This window comes from Hylobates moloch, unplaced genomic scaffold, assembly GCF_009828535.3.
Source record: "Hylobates moloch isolate HMO894 unplaced genomic scaffold, HMol_V3 SCAFFOLD_9, whole genome shotgun sequence".
Classification (NCBI taxonomy): Eukaryota; Metazoa; Chordata; class Mammalia; order Primates; family Hylobatidae; genus Hylobates; species Hylobates moloch.
Window position 1 is genome coordinate 34,268,436 of NW_026652284.1, and position 22,768 is coordinate 34,291,203.

At 42.4% G+C, this 22,768-nt stretch overlaps 1 long non-coding RNA gene across 2 annotated transcripts in view; it reads left to right on the forward strand.

The window, feature by feature from the left end:
- Positions 1-21,086, forward strand: part of LOC131384301 (uncharacterized) — a 35,922-nt gene extending 14,836 nt beyond the window's left edge. For both annotated transcript variants that reach the window (XR_009215006.1, XR_009215007.1), the window contains exon 4: positions 20,856-21,086. This is a non-coding gene — a long non-coding RNA (uncharacterized LOC131384301). The remainder of the gene's footprint in view (positions 1-20,855) is intronic.
- Positions 21,087-22,768: the final 1,682 nt, after the last annotated feature.

Sequence of the window (22,768 nt, forward strand, 5' to 3'; positions counted from 1 at the left end):
AAGCATAACTTTTCTTCTACCTACACACACTGTTTTTTTTTGTTGTTGTTGTTGTTCAGCTCCAGCAAGTTTTTGGCTGTGGTTCTATCAATGGCTCTTTGAATAAGAAGCCCTGATGGTGGGATGTAAGCAATATTTTTTTAAAAGTGGGAGCAGGGAGTTAGATTGGGCTGACGTTAAAAATCAAAGAATCTTCAAAGTTTAAGACTCACCGTTATTAGGGTTTTAATGCCGTTGAAAGTTTCAGATAGGGAAACCTTCCCTTTGTATCTCCCGTAGTCTGGAGAGTGATTATACTTTCATTTATTTATTCCATAAATATTTATTGAAGGCTTGCTTTGTGGAAGGCAAGATATACGCAGCAGACAAGAGAAACATTAATTAGCACCCACCCACCTTAATGAAACTTATTCTACTATGAGAGTCCCCAAATGCACAAACGATGGGACAGTCAGGGCATCTGTAGATACGTGTGTATAAATGTTTGTGATGTAGTGAACTTACTGTGCATGCTCATCTTTGCGGAGAACAATGGTGGTTAATGAGGACATCAGAGAATAGGAGAGAAAGCCTGAAATCTCGTGGCATTTGCTTCTTGATTCTCTGCCAGCAAAGACAAGCAGTAATGTAAAGAGCTCCCAAAATCATACCCATTGGATTTTGAGATGCATGATGCACCGGAAAAGTGGAAGATTTAACTTCCTTCTTACCTCTTACATACACATCTCACCTATCTAAATTCCTGTCTCTTCTGCTAAGCTTTTCTGATCATTCCAGCCCAGAATGATCTCACTGCCTCCTTACTATCAACTCTTATAGTGCTTAGACTTAATTACCTACTCCCTTACAGTAGGATCTGATTTTTGGAGGTCTCCCTGTGCTCCTTAAGGGCAGGGACCAATTTAATGCTTTTTAAATAAATTGTACGGCCCATTGTCTGGGAGAGAGTGGGAACTCTAGAACCACTGACTAAATTGACATGAATGCTTTGCTCAAGTTAATATTAAACTCAGTTTGCATTTTCTTAGGCCATAAACCACCCAGTAATTAGAGGGCCATTTATGAAGGAGGAGCTCTGAATGTACCAGTAATGGAACAGATCTTGTCTGGTGGCTGGAGGAAGTAGACATGGCCTAATAACAATCTGATCAATTAGGTCAAAACTGACCCAGACAACATCAGAGCTGGAAGTTTGTACAAAAATCATTTGGTACACAATGCCCTCACTTTACAGGAAGGAAGGCAGGGCCCATCAAGTTTGTAGCCAGCTCAAGGTCACATTGAGTTTGTGGTAGGTCCCACTGAATGTGTGATAGAACTGGTAACTACAGCTATTGACCAAGTCTATGCTGGGTAAAGTGTCAGGCTTGAGAGCCAACTAGATGTAGGCTTAACCTGGTGTTTGCCAAGTCCTCACAGTAACAACGACCATGTTTCAAACCTGTTTGAATGTTCCTGGCACCATGTCAAATGCTTCCCATCTGGTAATACCATGACTTCAATTAATCTTCACCACACATGAAGGAGGCACTGTATCAGAGTTCCACCTGAGAAACCAAACCGGCAAGAGAGAGTCAGAATTTTTATAGGTAGGTTTACGTGATTGTGGGGTTGGTTGAAGAAGTCCAAAATCCATAGGGCAGGCCATTGAGAAAGGCAGGCTGGAATTTGAGGCACTCAGGGAAGCTGATCCACAGATGGGCTTTCTTCTTCAGGGAAGCCTCAGCCCCGCTTTCAAGTCCTTTCAACTGATTGAATCAGGCCTACCCGGATTATCTAGAATAACCTTCCTTACTTAAGGGCAATTGATTATGGACTTTAACGACATCTACAAAACACGTTCTCTGATTGAGGACAGCGATGCCTGGAATAGCATCTGTGATTGAGTAATTGGAGACAGTAGCTTAGCCAAGCTGATATATAAAACCGACCATCCTGGATACTACCTTTCACTGGTTTCCCAAGTCACAGGGCTGATTAGTGGCAGAGCCAGATCCCAGGCCTGCTCTGCCTGTCTCCATGGTCCATATCTGAGATGCACAGGATGGTTTGTGCATGTAAACTTGGGCAACTTCTTACGCTACTCTGAGCCCCAGATTCTTTCCCCTATGAAATGTAGGAAGTCATATTTATGGCACAGTGTTATGTTAATCAAATGGGGAAAAGTGAGTTGTTAGCACTTAGTCGGGGCTCAACAAATGTTAGCTATTTCCTTCCCCTTTGCACTACATCAGTGGTCCCCAACTTTTTGGTACCAGCAGCTAGTTTCGTGGAAGATAATTTTTCCATGGACCAGGAGTAGGGGGTGGTTTCGGGACGATTCAAGCACATTACATTTATTGTGCACTTTATGTCTATTATTATTACATTGTAATATATGATTAGGTAATTATACAACTCCCAATAATGTAGAATCAGTGGGAGCCCTGACTCGTTTTCCTCCAACTAGACGGTCCTATCTGGGGGTGATGGGAGACAGTGACACCTGAAGTGTGTTGCTTATGTCCAATCTACTTCATAATCTCATTTCGGTTGCTGTCGCTGCAGAAAGCCCTGCTTCCCAAAGACAGGATGTTGGAAATGGCAGCAAGCTTTTCGATGTACTTATATCAATCTTAGGATATTCTGCCTTGACTTTAATACAGAAGGTATGGTGATTAGAAGTTGTCTTGAACCTACTTTTAAGGTCACTGTCATTTGTGATCTCAACCAGTTGACCCACCTGGCTTATTCGGAAATGGTTCACAGACCCATTCCTTCCCAGTTTGGGGGTCTTTTGTGGTTGGAAGTAATGCTTAAACTCTTTTGAAAGCTAAGATAGGTGATCATGCACCAGGCCCTCGCTTAGTCTCTTTCAAAATCTCTGCTAATGTTTGAAACATGTCAGAAATTCCAATGTTCACTCATCACTCACGTAATTCCATTTTGGCTTTGAAGGCAGCCACTTTATTTGCCTACTTGAACACAGTTGTCATTCTCCCCTAAAGTGACAGATTGAGTCTGTTGAGCAAGTTGAATATGTTGCACAAGTAAGCAAATGTTGTGACCCATTCTGTGTCACTGAAATGTGCAGCCAGTGGTGACTGTTTCTCTAAAAGAAATCTCTGGTGCAGCTCTAGTAACTCAAAAACTCTGGCCAGCGATCTACCTTTAGAAAGCTATCCCACTTCTGTGTATAAGAGAAGACATGTGTGTTCTGTGTCCATCTCCTCATGGAGCTGAGCAAACAGATGTGAGTTAAGGGCATATACTTTAATGTGGTTGATAACTTTAATCACATTCTGCAAAGCGTTGTTAAGTTCAGATGACATTTTTCGGCTAACCAGCATTTCTCTATAGATGACACAGTCCACAGACTTACATTCAGAAGCTACCTCTTTGGTCCAAGCAGTGAAACCAGAAAGCCATCCAGTCATGGTGGCAACTCTGCCCATGTACATATTGACACAAAATGACCAATTCAGTTTTTCTGATATGTGATCATTCAAAGGCTTGAATAGTTCTGTAGCTGTGGTGTTGTTTGGCAACAAAAGTGCACATAACACATTCTCATGCCCATCCTCCTGAAAAATATATCACACAAAACAAGCATTGTTGCCTTATCGTCAACATTGGTAGACTCGTCAACCTGGATTGTGAACCACAGTTACTCATTAATCCTCTCTAACAATTGTGCCTCAGTATCTTCTGTTATTTCATCAATTTGCCCTGTTATGATCCTAGCCAAAAGGGGAATACGTGCCACCTTTTGAACCGCAGCCTCTCCTAAAAGTTCACAACAAATGTCCTTAGCAGCAGGCAGGATCAACTCTTTACCAATAGTAATGGGATTCTTAGGTTTAGAAATGTGGTTAGCCACTGAGAATGATGCTCTCAGTGCAGACACATTTGATGAAGTGTTGGCCTTCAATAATTGCTTCTATTCTTCGTGTTCACATTGTTTTTCTTTTGAAAAACTCCAAAGGCAGGGTGCAGGTCTACACATGGCAAAGCAGTTTTGAAGGCTTCATGGCTTCATTGGATATCTGGTCACCACGTACTATATAAGTGGGCTTGGAGAATGTGAATCACCTGTTGCAATGAACTCGTAATTTAAGTAGGACTCAGTATTTTCTTTTAAATGCAGCTTTCTTTTTGTTGGCAGTCTTAGAGTCTTCTTCTGTCTCATCATTTGGTCTTTCTCCTTTTCAAAGAAGCTCTCCAGTGGAATTTGTTTGTTTTTTTTTTTTTCTTTTTTTTTTTTTTTCTGATTTTGGCTAGAGTTAGCTTGTGGACTTACCAAAACTGTGACTGAGACAAGTTTTCAGTGCAGGAAAGAGGCACAGATGGAAGTGGCAAATAAAATAATAGACCACATGCAGACTAAAATAAGCATCAGATTCGTACTTAAAGCCCGCCACCAGATGCAGTTTGTCACTTAACTACTTACTGATAGGATTTTGATATGAGTCTGCAAGCAAGTGATTTATTATGGTCTCTGTTCAGTCAAACCTCTCTGCTAATGTTAGTCTGAATTAGCAGCCACTCCCCAGTGCTAGCATCACTGCTTCAGCTCCACCTCAGATCATCAGGCATTAGCGTCTCATAAGGAGCACCCAACCAAGATCTGATGGCATTGCATGTGCAGTTCACAATAGGGTTTGCGATCCTGTGAGAATCTAATGCCGCTGCTGATCTGACCGGAGACAGAGCTCAGGTAGTAATGCAAGCAATGGGGAGTGGCTGTAAATACAGATGAAGCTTTGCTTGCTCATCTCCTGCTGTGCAGCCCAGTTCCTAACAGGCCTGCACTACATCACCCACTCACACTCACACGGGAGCTGTGCTACCAGTTCAAATCAAAATCAATCCCACAAGAGAAGCTCTGGCTCAGATGTGGGCTTCTTTCTGAAATCTTACACAAACATCAATTTCAAGGAGTAGCATATCCATGACTGTCTCCACATATCCTTGGACATTATTTCCAATATTCCCCACATCCTTTTCCTGCTTTGACGCCTACCTGCAAGAGGATTGATTTACTTTCTCCACCAGGAAAAGAAGACAAACTGGCCAGGCGCGGTGGCTCACGCTTGTAATCCCAGCACTTTGGGAGGCCGAGGCGGGCGGATCACGAGGTCAGGAGATCGAGACCACGGTGAAACCCCGTCTCTACTAAAAATACAAAAAAAAATTAGCCGGGCGTGGTGGCAGGTGCCTGTAGTCCCAGCTACTCGGAGAGGCTGAGGCAGGAGAATGGCGTGAACCCGGGAGGCGGAGCTTGCAGTGAGCCGAGATCACGCCACTGCACTCCAGCCTGGGTGACAGAGCGAGACTCCGCCTCAAAAAAAAAAAAAAAGACAAACTGATTCATTCAGGCTCTTGTTCTCTTACTCTTGCTTCTGCCTTATCTTAATTCAGCTCTCTTTTCTAAGAAAAAGGTATTTCTGCTTTCATGCAATTATTGTAATAGATGATCTCATGTGCTGGACACTTCATGAGCATGTTCCCCAAATTTACTGTCCTATTACTTCCTTTGAAGGTTGTCTGCAAAGTCAAGATTGGATCTGTTGGAAATTCTTTTGTCTCCCTTGACTTGGGTAGAGCACGAAGGAAGTTAATTACTTCTGTTGTGTTCTCAAGATAAGGGCAGTCACAATCCCAAGTCCAATAACCAAGTAGCACCACCTGATATTTTGCTGTTTACCTTCCAAAACTTGAAATCAACAATTATATATTTTTATTTTTATGTATTTATTTAGAGATTGGGGTCTTACTCTGTCATCTAGGTGGGAGTGCAGTGGCACAGTCATGGTTCACTGTAACCACAAACTCCTGGGATCAAGTGATCCTCCCACCTGAGTGGTTATGACTACAGGCACATGCCATCACACCCAGCTAATTTTTTTATTTTTATTTTTTATAGAGATAGGGTCCCACTGTGTTGCCCAGGTTGGTTTTGAAGTCCTGGGCTCAAGCAATCCTCCTGCCTTGATCTCCTAAACTGCTCCTGGGATTACAGGCATGAGCCACTGTGCTCAGCCTGAAATCAACAATTTTAGAAGACCTTCATATCCTTGATATTAACTTCATCAAATGGAAATATCTCTTCTCACTGGAAAGTCACAGTTGCATATTTCTGTACCACCAACCTGCACTGCCTAGTGGGGAGCAGATACTTACTGAACACCTCATCTACCTCCACCTGTCATCCCTGAGCACATCTCACATGAGTATCTCTACACCTCATTCAGGTGCAGCAGGGGAAAAATGTATTATGAGTTTCAAATATACTTGGTTTCACAAACATGTGGTCCCACACATGTGAGCCCTCTGTGCCATTTATTTTGTCCCCTTCTCCCATTCTCTACTGTCATTATTCCAGACTTCTCTATGTCCCCTTAGCCTGTCCTTGCCTCCTAATTTTGCTCTCAGAGGATGATCTTGCTAGCTCCCTTGAAGAGGACTTGGAGGTTGGAGGCTAACAGACAAACTCCCTCAACTTGCTGACTGATCACCTCCTGCTTTCTCAAAAAACCTTCCTATGTACACCTTTCCCTTAATCCCTTCCCTCCACCCTCAGAAGAACAGATATTCCTTTCCTTCTTCTCTTATTCAAGGCCAATGCCTCCATCTGTGCCATTTCCATTCTGGACTTTCAGACTCTTCATCACAAGATCTTACTTAACAGCCTTTTAAAAAGTATATGTTGCTGGGTGTGGTGGCTCATGCCTGCAATCCCAACACTTTGGGAGGCCGAGGCAGCCGAATCACTTGAGGTCAGGGGTTTGAGACCAGCCTGGCCAACATGGCAAAACCCCATTTCTACTAAAAATACAAGAAATTAGCAGGGCGTGGTGGCACATGCCTGTAATCCCAGCTACTCGGGAGGCTGAGGCAGGAGAATTGCTTGAATAGGGAGGCGGAGGTTGCAGTGAGTGGAGATCACGCCACTGCACTCCGGCCTGGGCGACAGAGCAAGACTCTATCTCATAAAAAAAAAAAAAAGTGTATGTCTTGCCTATTATGAATGTAGAGAGAAGGAAGAGAAAGAAGGGAGGAGAAACGGAGGGAGGGTGGGATAAACTCCTCTAGCTATTGTCCTGTGCCACTCCTCAGACAGGCTGCTCAGGAGACTTGTCCTCATGTCTGGAGTTTGTCATCTTTCACTCTTAATGAGCAATCTGCCTTTTGCTCCCACCATTCCACTAAAGATGCTTTTGTTAAGGTCACCAGTAACTTCCCAATTGCCAAGCCCAATGGATATTTTCTGTTCCTTATCAAACTTGACCTTTATGAAACATTCGATACTGTCTCTTTAAAAAATACTTCCTAATTTCCAGGACACCACACACTCGTGGTCCTCGTCCATATCCCTGACAGTTTCTCATCAGAATCTTTCATTGACTCTTTTTTTCCACTTGCTCCCTAAGCATCTGTCCTGACTCTTGTTTTCTTCTCACTCTATACCTTCTTCCAGTGATGTCCAGGCCTCATTAGCACTTTAGTGGCTCCTTTCCCCTGTGCTAGAGACCACTAGAACCTGTACAAGCTGCTTTGGCCATTCTCTGCAGGTCAGGGAATTTCTCTGGGCAATACCTTTCACCCACTGATCAGAACCTTCTTCTTTCATTTGGTTGCCGTCTACTTCCTGGTTCAAGGGTCCTTGCTCTCTGCTAAGCCTCTTTGCATGCATGACTTATTTAGAAGATCAGCCTGGCTTTTGAGTCCACTGTGACAGGAACAAAAACATTAATGCAAGAGCCCTTCCAACCTTTCCCCAACTCCTGGCCTCTAAAACAATCCTGACTTTGCTGGCTTCATTTCTTCTCCTTTCTCACTCTTCAGAAAGCCTCTTGCCTCACCACACTGGAAATCTTCTTTTCGAACATTTCCAAAGACTTCTTCTTTGAAATCTTTGCAGATTGCAAGAGATAGAATAAGGAGAAAGTGGGAGGGAAGTAGAGACAGGAGATGTGGAGGCTAGGACTAGAAGAAGGCTTTGCAGAATGTATAGGAGTGTTGGAGAAGCAGTCTGTGATGAGAGAGAGTAAACGGGAAAGAGATGAGGTTTTAATGGTCTATGTAGAGATGAAGTGTTTCTATGGTCTATGTCTTCATTCAAAATGTTAAAGGAACCCAAGCAAAAAAAAAAAAGAAAAACTTTAACTATTTTAACAGCATTTACTGGGTTTGGGCAGGTTTTCTTTGATGGCAGTTCTGCTCTAAAGATGGATAAGGAAGGAGGTTCCAAGATGGCCAAATAGGAACAGCTCCAGTCTACAGCTCCCAGCATGAGCAATGCAGAAGACAGGGGATTTCTGCATTTCCAACTGAGGTACCCGGTTCATCTCACTGGGGCTTGTCGGACAGTGGGTGCAGGCCAGTGGGTGCAGCCCATTGAGCATGAGCCGAAACTGGGTGAGGCATCGCCTCACCCAGGAAGCACATGGGGTTGGGGAATTCCATTTCCTAGCCAAGGGAAGCCATGACAGACAGCACCTGGAAAATCAGGTAACTCCCACCTTAATACTGTGCTTTTCCCACGGTCTTAGCAAACAGCACACCGGGAGATTATATCCCATGCCTGGCTTGGAGGGTCCCATGCCCACGGAGCCTTGCTCACTGCTAGCATGGCAGTCTGAGATCCAACTGCAAGGCAGCAGCAAGGCTGGGGGAGGGGCGCCTGCCATTGCTGAGGCTTGAGTAGGTAAACAAAGTGGCCAGGAAGCTCAAACTGGGTGGAGCCCACCGCAGCTCAAGGAGGCCTGCCTACCTCTGTAGACTCCACCACTAGGGGCAGGGCATAGCTGAACAAAAGGCAGCAGAAACTTCTGCAGACTTAAACGTCCCTGTCTGACAGCTTTGAAGAGAGTAGTGGTTCCCCCAGCACGGAGTTTGAGATCTAAGAACAGACAGACTGCCTCCTCAAGTGGGTCCCTGACCCCAAACAGCCTTACCGGGAGGCACCTCCCAGTAGGGGCCAACTGACACCTCATACGGCCAGGTGCCCCCCTCAATGAAGCTTCCAGAGGAAAAATCAGGCAGCAACATTTGCCGTTCTGCAATATTTGCAGTTCTGCAGCCTCCGCTGGTGATACCCAGGCAAACAGGGTCTGGAGTGGACCTCCAGCAAACTCCAACAGACCTGCAGCTGAGGGTCCTGACTGTTAGAAGGAAAACTTACAAACAGAAAGGACATCCACACCAAAACCCCATCTGTACGTCACCATCATCAATGACCAAAGGTAGATAAAACCATAAAGATGGGGAAAAACCAGAGCAGAAAAGATGAAAATTCTAAAAATCAGAGTGCCTCTTCTCCTCCAAAGGAATGCAGCTCCTAGCCAGGAACAGAACAAAGCTGGACAGAGAATGACTTTGACGAGTTGAGAGAAGAAGGCTCCAGAAGATCAGTAATAACAAACTTCTCCGAGCTAAAGGAGGATGTTCAAAACCATTGCAAAGAAGCTAAAAACCTTGAAAAAAAGATTGGACAAATGGCTAACTAGAATAAACAGTGTAGAGAAGAACTTAAATGACCTGATGTAGCTGAAAACCATGGCACGAGAATTACATGATGCACAAACTTCAGTAGCTGATTCCATCAACTGGAAGAAAGGGTGTTGGTGATTGAAGATCAAATGAATGAAATGAAGTGAGAAGAGAAATTTAGAGAAAAAAGAGTAAAAAGAAATGAACAAAGCCTCCAAGAAATATGGGACTCTGTGGAAAGACCAAATCTACGTCTGATTGGTGTACCTGAAATTGATGGGGAGAATAGAACCAAGTTGGAAAATACTCTTCAGGATATTATCCAGGAGAACTTCCCCAACCTAGAAAGGCAGGCCAACATTCAAATTCAGGAAATACAGAGAATGCCAATAAGATACTCCTCGAGAAGAGCAACTCCAAGACATAATTGTCAGATTCACCAAAGTTGAAATGAAGGAAAAAATGTTAAGGGCAGCCAGAGAGAAATGTCAGGTTACCCACAAGGGGAAGCCCATCAGACTAACAGCAGATCTCTTGGCAGAAACAAGCCAGAAGAGAGTGGGGGCCAATATTCAACATTCTTAAAGAAAAGAATTTTCAGCCCAGAATTTCATATCCAGCCAAACTAAGCTTCATAAGTGAAGGAGAAATAAAATCCTTTACAGACAAGCAAATGCTGAAAGATTTTGTCACCACCAGGCCTGCCCTAAAAGAGCTCCTGAAGGAAGCACTAAGCATGGAAAGGAACAACTGGTACCAGCCACTGCAAAAACATACCAAATTGTAAAGACCATCAAGGCTAGGAAGAAACTGCATCAACTAATGAGCAAAATAACCAGCTAACGTCATAATGGCAGGATCGAATTCACACATAACAATATCAACCTTAAATGTAAATGGGCTAAATGCTTCAATTAAAAGACACAGACTGGCAAATTGGATAAAAAGTCAAGACCCATCAGTGTGCTGTATTAAGGAGACCCATCTCATGTGCAGAAGACACACATGGGCTCAAAATAAAGGGATGGAGGAAGATCTACCAAACAAATGGAAAACAAAAGAAAAAGCAGGGGTTGCAATCCTAGTCTCTGATAAAACAGACTTTAAACTACCAAAGATCAGAAGAGACAAAGAAGGCCATTACATAATGGTAAAGGGATCAATTCAAGAAGAAGAGCTAACTATCCTAAATATATATGCACCCCATATGGAAGCACCCAGATTCATAAAGCAAGTCCTTAGTGACCTACAAAGAGACTTAGACTCTCACACAATAATAATGGGAGACTTTAACACTCCACTGTCAACATTAGACAGATCAATCAGAAAGAAAGTTAACAAGGATATTCAGGAATTGAACTCAGCTCTGCACCAAGCAGACCTAATAGACATCTACAGAATTCTCCACCACAAATCAACAGAATATAAATTCTTCTCAGCATCACATTGCACTTATTCCAAAATTGACCACATAGTTGGAAGTAAAGCACTCCTCAGCAAATGTAAAAGAACAGAAAGTATAACAAATTGTCTCTCAGACCACAGTGCAATCAAACTAGAATGCAGAATTAAGAAACTCACTTAAAACCGTTCAACTACATGGGAACTGAACAACCTGCTCCTGAATGACTACTGGGTACATAACAAAATGAAGGCAGAAATAAAGATGTTCTTTGAAACCAATGAGAACAAAGACACAACATACCAGAATCTCTGGGACACATTTAAAGCAGTGTGTAGAGGGAAATTTATAGCACTAAATGCCCACAAGAGAAAGCAGGAAAGATCTAAAATTGACACCTTAACATCACAATTAAAAGAACTAGAGAAGCAAGAGCAAACACATTCAAAAGCTAGCAGAAGGCAAGAAATAACTAAGATCAGAGCAGAACTGAAGGAGATAGAGACACAAAAAATCCTTCAAAAAATCAATGAATCCAGGAGCTGGTTTTTTGAAAAGATCAACAAAATTGATAAACCACTAGCAAGACTAATAAAGAAGAAAAGAGAGAAGAATCAAACAGACGCAATAAAAAAAATGATAAAGGGGATATCACCACCTATCCCACAGAGATATAAACTACCATCAGAGAATACTATAAACACCTCTACACAAATAAACTAGAAAACCTAGAAGAAATGGATAAATTCCTGGACACATACACTCTCCCAAGACTAAACCAGGAAAAAGTTGAATCCCTGAATAGACCAATAACAGGCTCTGAAATTGAGGCAATAATTAAGAGCCTACCAACCAAAAAAAGTCCAGGACCAGACGGATTCACAGCCAAATTCTACTAGAGGTAAAAAGAGTAGCTGGTACCATTCCTTCTGAAACTATTCCAATCAATAGAAAAAGAGGGAATCCTCCCTAACTCATTTTATGAGGCCAGCACCATCCTGATACCAAAGCCTGGCAGAGACACAACAAAAAAAGAAATTTTAACCCAACACCCCTGATGAACATCGATGCAAAAATCCTCAATAAAATACTGGCAAACCAAATCCAGCAGCATATCAAAAAGCTTATCCACCACGATCAAGTGGGCTTCATCCCTGGGATGCAAGGCTGGTTCAACATACACAAATCAACAAATGTAATCCAGCATATAAACAGAACCAAAGACAAAAACCACATGATTATCTCAAAAGATGCAGAAAAGGCCTTTGACAAAATTCAACAACTCTTCATGCTAAAAACTTTCAATAAAGTAGGTATTGATAGGACGTATCTTAAAATAATAAGAGCTATTTATGACAAACCCACAGCCAATATCATACTGAATGGGCAAAAACTGGAAGCATTCCCTTTGAAAACTGGCACAAGATAGGGATGCCCTCTCTCACCACTCCTATTCAACATAGTGTTGGAAGTTCTGGTCAGGGCAATCAGGCAGGAGAAAGAAATAAAGCATATTCAATTCTGAAAAGAGGAAGTCAAATTGTCCCTGTTTGCAGATGGCATGATTGTATATTTAGAAAACCCCATTGTCCCAGCCCAAAACCTCCTTAAGCTGATAAGCAACTTCAGCAAAGTCTCAGGATAAAAAATCAATGTGCAAAAATCACAAGCATTCCTATACACCAATAACAGACAAAGAGAGAGACAAATCATGAGTGAACTCCCATTCACAATTGCTTCAAAGAGAATAAAACACCTAGGAATCCAACTTACAAGGGATGTGAAGGACCTCTTCAAGGAGAATTACAAACTACTGCTCAATGAAATAAAAGAGGACACAAACAAATGAAGAACATTCCATGTCCATGGATAGGAAGAATCATTATCATGAAAATGGCCATACTGCCCAAGGTAATTTATAGATTCAATGCCATCCCCATCAAGCTACCAATGACTTTCTTCACAGAATTGGAAAAAACTACTTTAAAGTTCATATGGAACCAAAAAAGAGCCCGCATTGCCAAGACAATCCTGAGCCAAAAGAACAAAGCTGGAGGCATCATGCTACCTGACTTCAAACTATACCACAAGACTACAGTAACCAAAACAGCATGGTACTGGTACCAAAACAGAGATATAGACCAATGGAACAGAACAGAGCCCTCAGAAATAACACCACACATCTGCAACCATCAGATCTTTGACAAACCTGACAAAAACAAGAAATGGGGGCAGGATTCCCTATTTAATAAATGGTGCTGGGAAAACTGGCTAGCCATATGTAGAAAGTTGAAACTGGATCCCTTCCTTACACCTTATACAAAAATTAAATCAAGATGGATTAAAGACTTAAATGTCAGACCTAAAACCATAAAAACCCTAGAAGAAAACCTAGGCAATACCATTCAGGACACAGGCATGGGCAAGGACTTCATGTCTAAAACACAAAAAGCAATGGCAACAAAAGCCAAAATTGAGAAATGAGATCTAATTAAACTAAAGAGCTTCTGCACAGCAAAAGAAACTACCATCAGAGTGAACAGGCAACCTACAGAATGGGAGAAAATTTTTGCAATCTACCCATCTGACAAAGGGCTACTAACCAGAATCTACAAAGAACTTAAATACATTTACAAGAAAAAAATCAAACAACCCCATCAAAAAGTGGGCAAAAGATATGAACAGACATTTCTCAAAAGAAGACATTTATGCAGCCAACAGACACATGAAAAAATGCTCATCATCACTGGTCATTAGAGAAATGCAAATTAAAACCACAATGAGATACCATCTCACACCAGTTAGAATGGTCATCATTAAAAGGTCAGGAAACAACAAGTGCTGGAGAGGATGTGGAGAAATAGGAACACTTTTATACTGTTGGTGGGACTGTAAACTAGTTCAATCATTGTGGAAGACAGTGTGGCGATTCCTCAAGAATCTAGAACTAGAAATACCATTTGACCCAGCCATCCCATTACTGGGTATATACCCAAAGGATTATAAATCATGCTGCTGTAAAGACACATGCACACGTATGTTTATTGCAGCACTATTCACAATAGCAAAGACTTGGAAGCAACCCAAATATCTATCAATGATAGGCTGGATTAAGAAAATGTGGCACATATACACCATGGAATACTATGCAGTCATAAAAAAGGATGAGTCCATGTCCTTTGTAGGGACATGGATGAAGCTGGAAACCATCATTCTCAGCAAACTATCACAAGGAGAGAAAACCAAACACCACATCTTCTCACTCATAGGTGGGAATTGAACAATAAGAACACTTGGACACAGGGTGGGGAACATCACACACCAGGGCCTGTTGTGGGGTGGGGGGAGGGGGGAGGGATAGCATTAGGAGATATACCTAATGTAAAAGATGAGGTAACGGGTGCAGCACACCAACATGGCACATGTATACATATGTAACAAACCTGCACGTTGTGCACATGTACCCTAGAACTTAAAGTATAATAAAAAAAAAATTAAAAAAGATCTGAATTTCAGATTAAAAAAAAAAAAGATGGATAGGGAGTTTTTCAAGCATATCACTCCTCTCCCCAAGACTCTGACCTGTGGATTCTCTCTTGAACACTGCCCCTGCAACCCAGGCTTCCTAATATTGCTGGTTTGAAGCCATCCTGTGTAAGAGGGAAGATCTAAATGCTCATCTGGCCCTAGAAATAAGGCTCTGGGTTCTGAGCCTGAATCTCCAGGTCAGTCTTCTCTTCTAGTTCCAGAACACTACAATGAACTGTTTACAAGACATTTCATGCAGACATTTCAAAGAACTCTCACACTCAACTCATCCCAATGTTATCTCTTTATCTTTACCATCTCCTCTTATGTCCCTCAGTAAAGGACATCAGCCTCAGCGAAGTAACTCAATACAGAAAATTGAGTGTCATTCTTTTCTTTGCTATGCCTTCTCCTGCAGATGGTCACCAAGCTTCTTCCACTTCTTAAATATATAGAGATGCTGAACAACTTGACATTTCCTGAACTCTTGAAGTTCTGAATTTGTTTACAATGCCATTGAGCATTCTGTTGATTTTGCACTTGATGTCTTTCCATTTTATTCATCTGTTAAACATTAGATGATGCCTAAATTTTTCTTCTTTGAAGCCTTCCTTGACTGTCCCAAGTAGACCTGATCACTTTCTCCTTCGTACCACCTTGAACTTACTAGCATTAAGACAGTTTCACAATGTGCTACAGTTATTTTTGTATTCAACAGTTTCTGCTCCTAGACAATGAAATATTTGAGGGAGAACATTGTATCTTATTTTTAAATCTCTAGCACCCAGCTCAATAAATAAACATTTATTAATTACTTGAATGAATAAACAATAAATTTATAAGTTAGTTAGGAACCCAAATGTAAAGATAAGAAAGAGAGTCTTCATGAAGTTAAGTAATTTGCCCAACATTAGACAGCCACTAAGTCAGGGAGCAGGTATGAACCTGGCCTGTACTACAAAGTCCATGCTTTTCTTTCACAACAATCACACTGTCTCGGCTGGGCGCGGTGGCTCACGCTTGTAATCCCAGCACTTTGGGAGGCCGAGGCGGGCGGATCACGAGGTCAGGAGATCGAGACCACGGTGAAACCCTGTCTCTACTAAAAATATAAAAAAAAAATCAGCCGGGCGTGGTGGCGGGCGCCTGTAGTCCCATCTACTCAGAGAGGCTGAGGCAGGAGAATGGCGTGAACCCGGGAGGCGGAGCTTGCAGTGAGCCGAGATCGCGCCACTGCACTCCAGCCTGGGCGGCAGAGCGAGACTCCGCCTCAAAAAAAAAAAAAAAAAAAAAAAATCACACTGTCTCCTAGCTGGTCAAAGCTCTAATCTTGTAGTTTAGAAACTTACGTAGAAATTTTCCTTGCTGATGGTGATAATGTTGTCTCTTGATGGTGACATTTTAAGGCCATTTCCTTGGAGGCATCTCAGGGATATAAGAAGCATTTCAACAATTAAGTATTCAGTGCATATCTTTATGCTCATCTTTGAAGTTTCCCCATGTTGTTCAAACTTTTTAGGCCTTTCTTTCAGCAATTACTTGACAAATCCTGGGTGATGACATTATTAGGAAGTAGGTCAAAATTAGACTCCTCTGTCTCTACCTATTGTCATCCAGGGAAGGCCAATCTTCAATGGCAAGGGGTTCCTTGGAACAAGAGTAGGTGGAAGAGTTTACTTTGAAAAAGAATTAAGGGGCACAGGAAACTGTTGGAGGAATGATGTTTTCTGTTCAATAAACCCTCACAATTACTTAGCAAGGACCTCCCTGTGGATTTCCCACAAGCCGAGTACAGTAGCCACTGATACCTAGTGAATACCTTTTTTTTTTTTTTTTGGCATGCATTTCTGAACCTGTATTCGACTCATCTTCTGTAATTGCTGCCTATGGCAGTGTGACATGTGATGTCTGAACATATATCTCAGGATAGAAAAAAGAAATGTTGGCAGCCCACATTCTTTTTTAAAAAACCAGTTGCTCCTCCCCTGTTAGAGGACAGAGAGTAAGTGAATCAAATTCATCTTATTTGTTTTGCTTGGTCAGAATAACTTTTAAAAATTATTTCATCTGACCAGAATTCAAGGTAATATAGGGTCATTTTTAGTCATTTTTAAAAGTTGTACCACTTTCCTAAGTAGTGAAGGATACTTGTATTCTCCATAAGCAGAGTACGAGGACAGATGGGGCAATCACCACAGATCAAAATCATTTAAAAGACATTAGTCTTTTAAAACATGCATGGCCCCTTTCCTTCAAGGAGCTAAATCTTCTTACAAAATCTTCGTTGCCAAATAGACATTAATCTTTCCAACACCCAAGGGGAAAGGTGAAAGTGTATGCTTTTTCTTTTTTTTTGAGATGGAGTCTCACTCTTGTCCCCCAGGCTGGAGTGCAATGGCGCAATCTCAGCTCACTGCAACCTCCACCTCCCGGGTTCAAGCTATTCTTCTGCCCCAGCCACCCGAATAGCCGGGATAACAGGCGCTTGCCACCACACGTGGCTAATTTTTTGTATTTTTAGTAGAGACAGGGTTTCACCATGTTGTTCAAGCTGGTCTCGAACTCCTGACCTCAGGTGATCCACCTGCTTCAACCACCCAAAGTGCTGAGATTACAGGCATGAGCCACTGCATCCAACCAAGTGTGTGCTTTTTAAACACAACTTAATTATTTGGGGGAAGCCGTCACAGTTCACCTTCAGATGGAGGATGTAGAGAGGATGGAAGATTCTTACTAGTTTACTCCACAAACACTTACTAAGCACTTTCTATGCATCAGGCACCGTGCTGTGTGTTAGGGACACAGAGATTAGAGAAATGAATACCATCTCTACTCTCAACAGACTTCCAGGAGAGTGAGAGGTCCTAGCAATTATACACTGACTGATGAGGGCCACAAGGCCACAGTACCAAGACCATGCACACTGCAGGGGCACCTTGTGGAAGGGATGGGGATGAAGGGAGACTGCATAGAGGTGGGTCTTGAGAACAAATAGAAGATAGGCCAAAAAGAATATTAAAGGCAGAAGCAGCAGCTCTGCCTTTCATAAATAAAGAAGATGGCCAGGCGCAGTGGCTCAAGCATATAATCCCAGCATTTTGGGAGGCCGAGGAGGGCAGATCGCTTGGGCTCAGGAGTTAGAGACCAGCCTGGGCAACATGGCAAAACCACATCTCTACAAAAAATACAAAAGCTTAGCCAGGCATGGTGGTACACTCCTGTCATTCCAAATACTCAGGAGGCTGAGGTGGGAAGATTGCTTGAGCCCAGGAGGTGGAGGTTGTAGTGAGATCGTGCCGTGCATGCCAGCCTGGGTGACAGAGCGAGACCTTGTCTCAAAATAAACAAGCAAACAAATAAACAAATAAATAAATGAATAAAGCCCTTTAGGAAACTGGAAGGATTTCAGCATGGCTGAAGTAGACACACGGAGGCAAGAAGTGAAGGGCATGGCCAGGGGCAGAGAGCAGACCAGGTAGGACAAAGGTATGAACAGGGAAAAGGGTAGAGAGGGGGCTCATGAACAGGCTTCCCAGCTCCATGTCCAGCTATAATGGATCCAAATGCCTCTGGGGGACACAGCCATTTCCCAGGTATGCCCTCTTCTTAGCAGCAGCCCTGAGAGAGTTGCCACTTCAGAGTTCACAAAGCCTGTTCTCCGGTGTCTCAGAGACTCTAAGAAGCAGTAAAACTAGTCTCTTCCCATGTCTCCTCTCTAGAAAACATTTACCCAGGAACGTGTGGCTTCCAAATGGGAGCAGGCCTTCCGACTACTGTAGGCCTTTACTTTTTTATCAAGGCCAGCCACCTTCTGCCATCCAAAAGCTATGTTGTCCCCCACTATGGAATAACACCCTGCATTGCATCACCGTGGGAGTGCGCACCCATCAGGGGGACGGAACACACAGTCTCTGACCTGTATCTCCTAGCCCATTGCTTCTGAGGGTTGTTTAGTAAATCCTCACATACATATTGACTCTCCTGAACTATTATTTAATGATAATGGATTGATGTTCAATAAATACTTACAAACCATCATTACAATCAGGCTCTACAGTGAGACAAAAACAAAGGAAAGAGAAACGAAGCAGAGAGGAGTAAGGGAACAGGAAGAATGTGGAAGAAGTAAACATTAATATGAGCTTCTTGAGTGCTTACTAAATCACGAGTCCCAAGCTTATCGCTTTACGTACCTTATCTCATTTAATATTTTTGAGGGCTTCATTTGGTTTTGTTTTTTGGTTTCGTTTTGAGACAGAGTGTCACTCTGTCACCCAGGCTGGAGTGCAGTGGCACCGTCATGACTCACTGTAGCCTTGACCTCCTGGGCTCAAGCAATCCTCCTGCTTTAGCCACCTGAATAGCTGGAAACACAGACACACATCACCATACCTGATTAATTTTTCATTTTTATTAGAGGTATGATCTCTCTATGTTACCCAGGCTGGTCTTGAACTCCTGGACTCAAGCAATTCTCCCATCTCAGCCTGTCAAGTGTTGAGCTTACCGGCATGAGCCACCGCGGCCGGTTTCATTTAATATTTATGGCAACCTATGATATACATTATTACTCTATTTAGCAAGTAAGGAAACCAAGGCTCAGAGAAGTTGAGTAACTCTCCTCCAGCCAAGGGAATGGTTTTCTGACCAGAGACCAGGGTTCTTATTTGTTACGTTTAGCTTCTGGTAAGAGAGAGAGAAGTCTCAGGCTTCTCTGTAGAAGCTTTAGAAACAGCTCTTCCTTGAGAAGAAATAGCAGGAGATTCTGCCTTATGTTTTAATAACTAAAGATAAAAGTTTAAATCTTGCTTGGGACACTAAAAATACTCTGTGGATCCAGCCCCTGTTCAATGACCTACGCCATTTTCCCTGGGCATTCTAGATCATTCTCACTTCCCAGACCTGACCCCTCACCACCCTTGCTCCAATTATCCTGATCTTTGTTTATAATCCTTTTATATCCATGTTGAACAGCGACCTCCCAGGAATGACAAGTGTGTTTATACTTTTCAGGGGCTCTCTGGCTTAGCAGGGAAGTCAAAGACTAGAATCTGGTGTCTAACATATGATACCAAGATAAATCCCCAAATTCAATGTATGCTTTCCCATGGTGTAGGCTTGAAACTTCCCATTAGATATGAAAAAAAAAAAGTTTCAACAGCATTATCCATGAATGAGTAGTGAGCTGCTTTAAAAGCATTAATTCATAAATGCACTTTGGCTGTTTGAGTGTCAAAAGCCCCACTAGCAGATGCATTTAAAGATTAAGCATGAGTGTGTATGAAGACCCCTGCTTTTGCTGCACATAACCTGAGTATGTAGTTTTATGATTCATTCTATGTATCTAGGAGGCAGCTGTTCTGTCTTATTTAGTGGACAGATAAAATATTGTGGAGTAAGTAAGCAGTAACATATTTTAGAATAGGTTAATGAAGATCAAAAGGGTATGTTAAAATGAGGAATATGTACCCCCATGTCACAATGTTTATAAACAGAAGGTCAGTTTGTATTTAAGTCCAATAAAATTAAATATGCCAGGCTATTTTCTTTCATAATTAAAAAGATTACTTTTAGGAGATCAAAACCATCCTGGCTAATATGGTGAAACCTCGTCTCTACTAAAAAAATATACAAAAAAATTAGCCGGGCATGGTGGCAGGTGCCTGTAGTCCCAGCTCCTTGGGAGGCTGAGGCAGGAGAATGGCGTGAACCTGGGAGGTGGAGCTTGCAGTGAGCTGAGATCCTGCCACTGCACTCCAGCCTGGGCAAAAGAGTGAGACTCTGTCTCAAAAGAAAAAAAAATTGTTGTTATAGATTTGGGGGCACAAGTGCAGTTTTGTGACATGGATATGCTGTGGAGTGGCGAAGTCTGGACTTTTGGTGTAACCATCATCCGAATAGTATACCTTGTACCCATTAAGTAATTTCTCTTCTATCATCCTGCTCTCACCCTCCCACATTTCTGAGTCTCCAAAGTCTATTATTCCAGTCTCTAGGTCTAAGTGTACACATTATTTAGCTCCCACTTATAAGTGAGAACATGCAATATTTTGACTTTCTGTTTCTGAGTTACTTTATTTAAGATAATGGCTTCGAGTCCATACATGTTGATGCAAAAGACATGATTTCATTCTTTTTATGGCTGAATAGTATTCCATGGAATTCATATGTATATATCACATTTTCTTTATCCAATCATCTATTGATGGACACTTAGATTGATTTCATATCTTTTCCATGGTGAATAGTGCTGCAATAAACATGAGTGCAGGTATCTGTTTTACATGCTGATTTCTTTTCTTTTGAGTAGATACCCAGTAGTGGGATTGCTAGATAAAATGGTAGTTTTATTTTTATTTCTTTGAGACATCTCCATACTGTTTTCCATAGAGGTTGTATTAACCTACCTTCCCACCAGCAGTGTATATGTGTTCCCTTTTCTTCGTTGCAGAACACAGGAGCTATGTGGAGAATTGATGGAGCGACATTCCAGGCAGAGAGAACAGCAAACACACAGGCCTTGAAGAGTGAGGCTGCTTGGCATATCTGATGGACCTTGAGAATGAAATACTTGGGATTTAAATCTCAATCAACCATAAATACGGTTTTTCATTCTTTTAATTTTTCATAGTGTTTCATTCTTTTAATTTTCTCATTAAACAGAAAAATGTTTTTGTTTCAATCTATGTTAAAAACCCATTTCCTTCTGGGATCGGTGGCTTACATCTGTAATCCCACCACTTTGGGAGGCTGAGGCAGGTGGGTTGCTTGAGCTCAGGAGTTCGAGACCAGCCTGGGCAACGTGGTGAAACCCAGTCTCTACCAAAAAATACAAAAATTAGCCGGGCATAGTGAGCATGCCTCTGGTCCCAGCTACCCAGGAGGCTGAGGTGGGAGAATCACTTCAGCCTAGAAGTTCAAGGCTGCAGTGAGCCGTGATTGAGCCACTGCACTCCAGCCTGGACGATAAGGTGAGACCTAGTCTCAAAAAAAAAAAAAAAAAATCCAAGTTTCCTACTCTCTATGAATACTACATAACCAACTCACTTTACTTTTTCATTCTTTTGTTAGTGTTTCCTCCATGCCAGGCACAAGCAGATGCTGTTAGGGGCTAAGCACATGTGGCGAACATTACAGACAGAGACATTCCCACCTCCAAGGAATGTAGAGTGTTGAAGAATTTGCAATACCTCACAATCTTCATTTTCATGACCCAGTGCAGGTAGATTTAGGAGCCAGGATTGAGAATTCAGTCAGAAAGAGAGATGGGAGAGCACTGAGTGGAGGAGCAGGAGGGCCTCATGGGGAGACGGGCTCCAGCCTCAGAGGAGGGAGAGGAGGAGGCAGGGGAGCAGACAAGCAGGCCAAGGGGTCCACAAACCACTAGGTTTGTGCCCCAGGAGGTGGGAATTCTAGCTAAGTACCTCAGGCAGCTGCAAGGGCCTAAGTGAACGGCAGCAGACATCCATGGCAAGAAAGGAGCTGAGACAGCCTGTGTCTTGGCCACTGCACTCAAGGTTTGGTGTGGAGAGTTTTCAAGCATTATCGTCAGGGCCAAAGGACAACATCTCCCTTTTCCTGCTGTGCGCAGGCCACAAGTTGAAAAGGCAAAGGCAGGCTTGAACCCCATTGCTCACCACAGAATTTGGGTGATGCCTGCTCGTTGAGTTGGATCGCCTGGCTCCTGACTCATTACCTGAATTGGACCCCATCTGCCTTCCAGCACTGTGTCCTCCTCACCTCCCAGGGGTCTCCTGGCTCCGTCGTTCTTGTCCACACTGCCAGTTGCTGCTTTCATCTGCACCCTCTTTCCTCAGCCTTCTGCTATCCACCCCTCGCCCCCCACCCCCACCGACTGACAAGTACTCTCATTGTAGAAAGTGCCAGAGAACAAAGCAGTGACGTTTCCAGTAAATCTCTTAGTTCAAGTGGATTTCGAATGTGTTTCTTTCTTGCAGGAGAGTGCCTAGAAAAATCCAAAACATTTGGTCTTTCATTTCAATTCAAATGCGAATAATCAAGATTTTTCATGATTGTTGTTTGTTTTGGAGGATCTTTTTCCTTGAGTAACTCTTTATTTATGTTTTTTAAAGAGGCATACTTTCTTCCCCGTACATGGATACGTAGCTCATACACCTTTTATATGAGCAGTGGATCATATAACTCCATACATGAACATACCTAGTATACATTCATAACCATCCTTATCTGTGAAAGGACAACAGTATTCAAAACATAAGCCAAAGTAGAATGTGAATGCTGGGCTCAGGACCTTATATATATTTTACACAAGGTAAAAGAAATCTGGTAGCTGGCACTCGTATAATTAGTTCCAGTATTTGAAGCCTATTGCTTGTTTCTCAG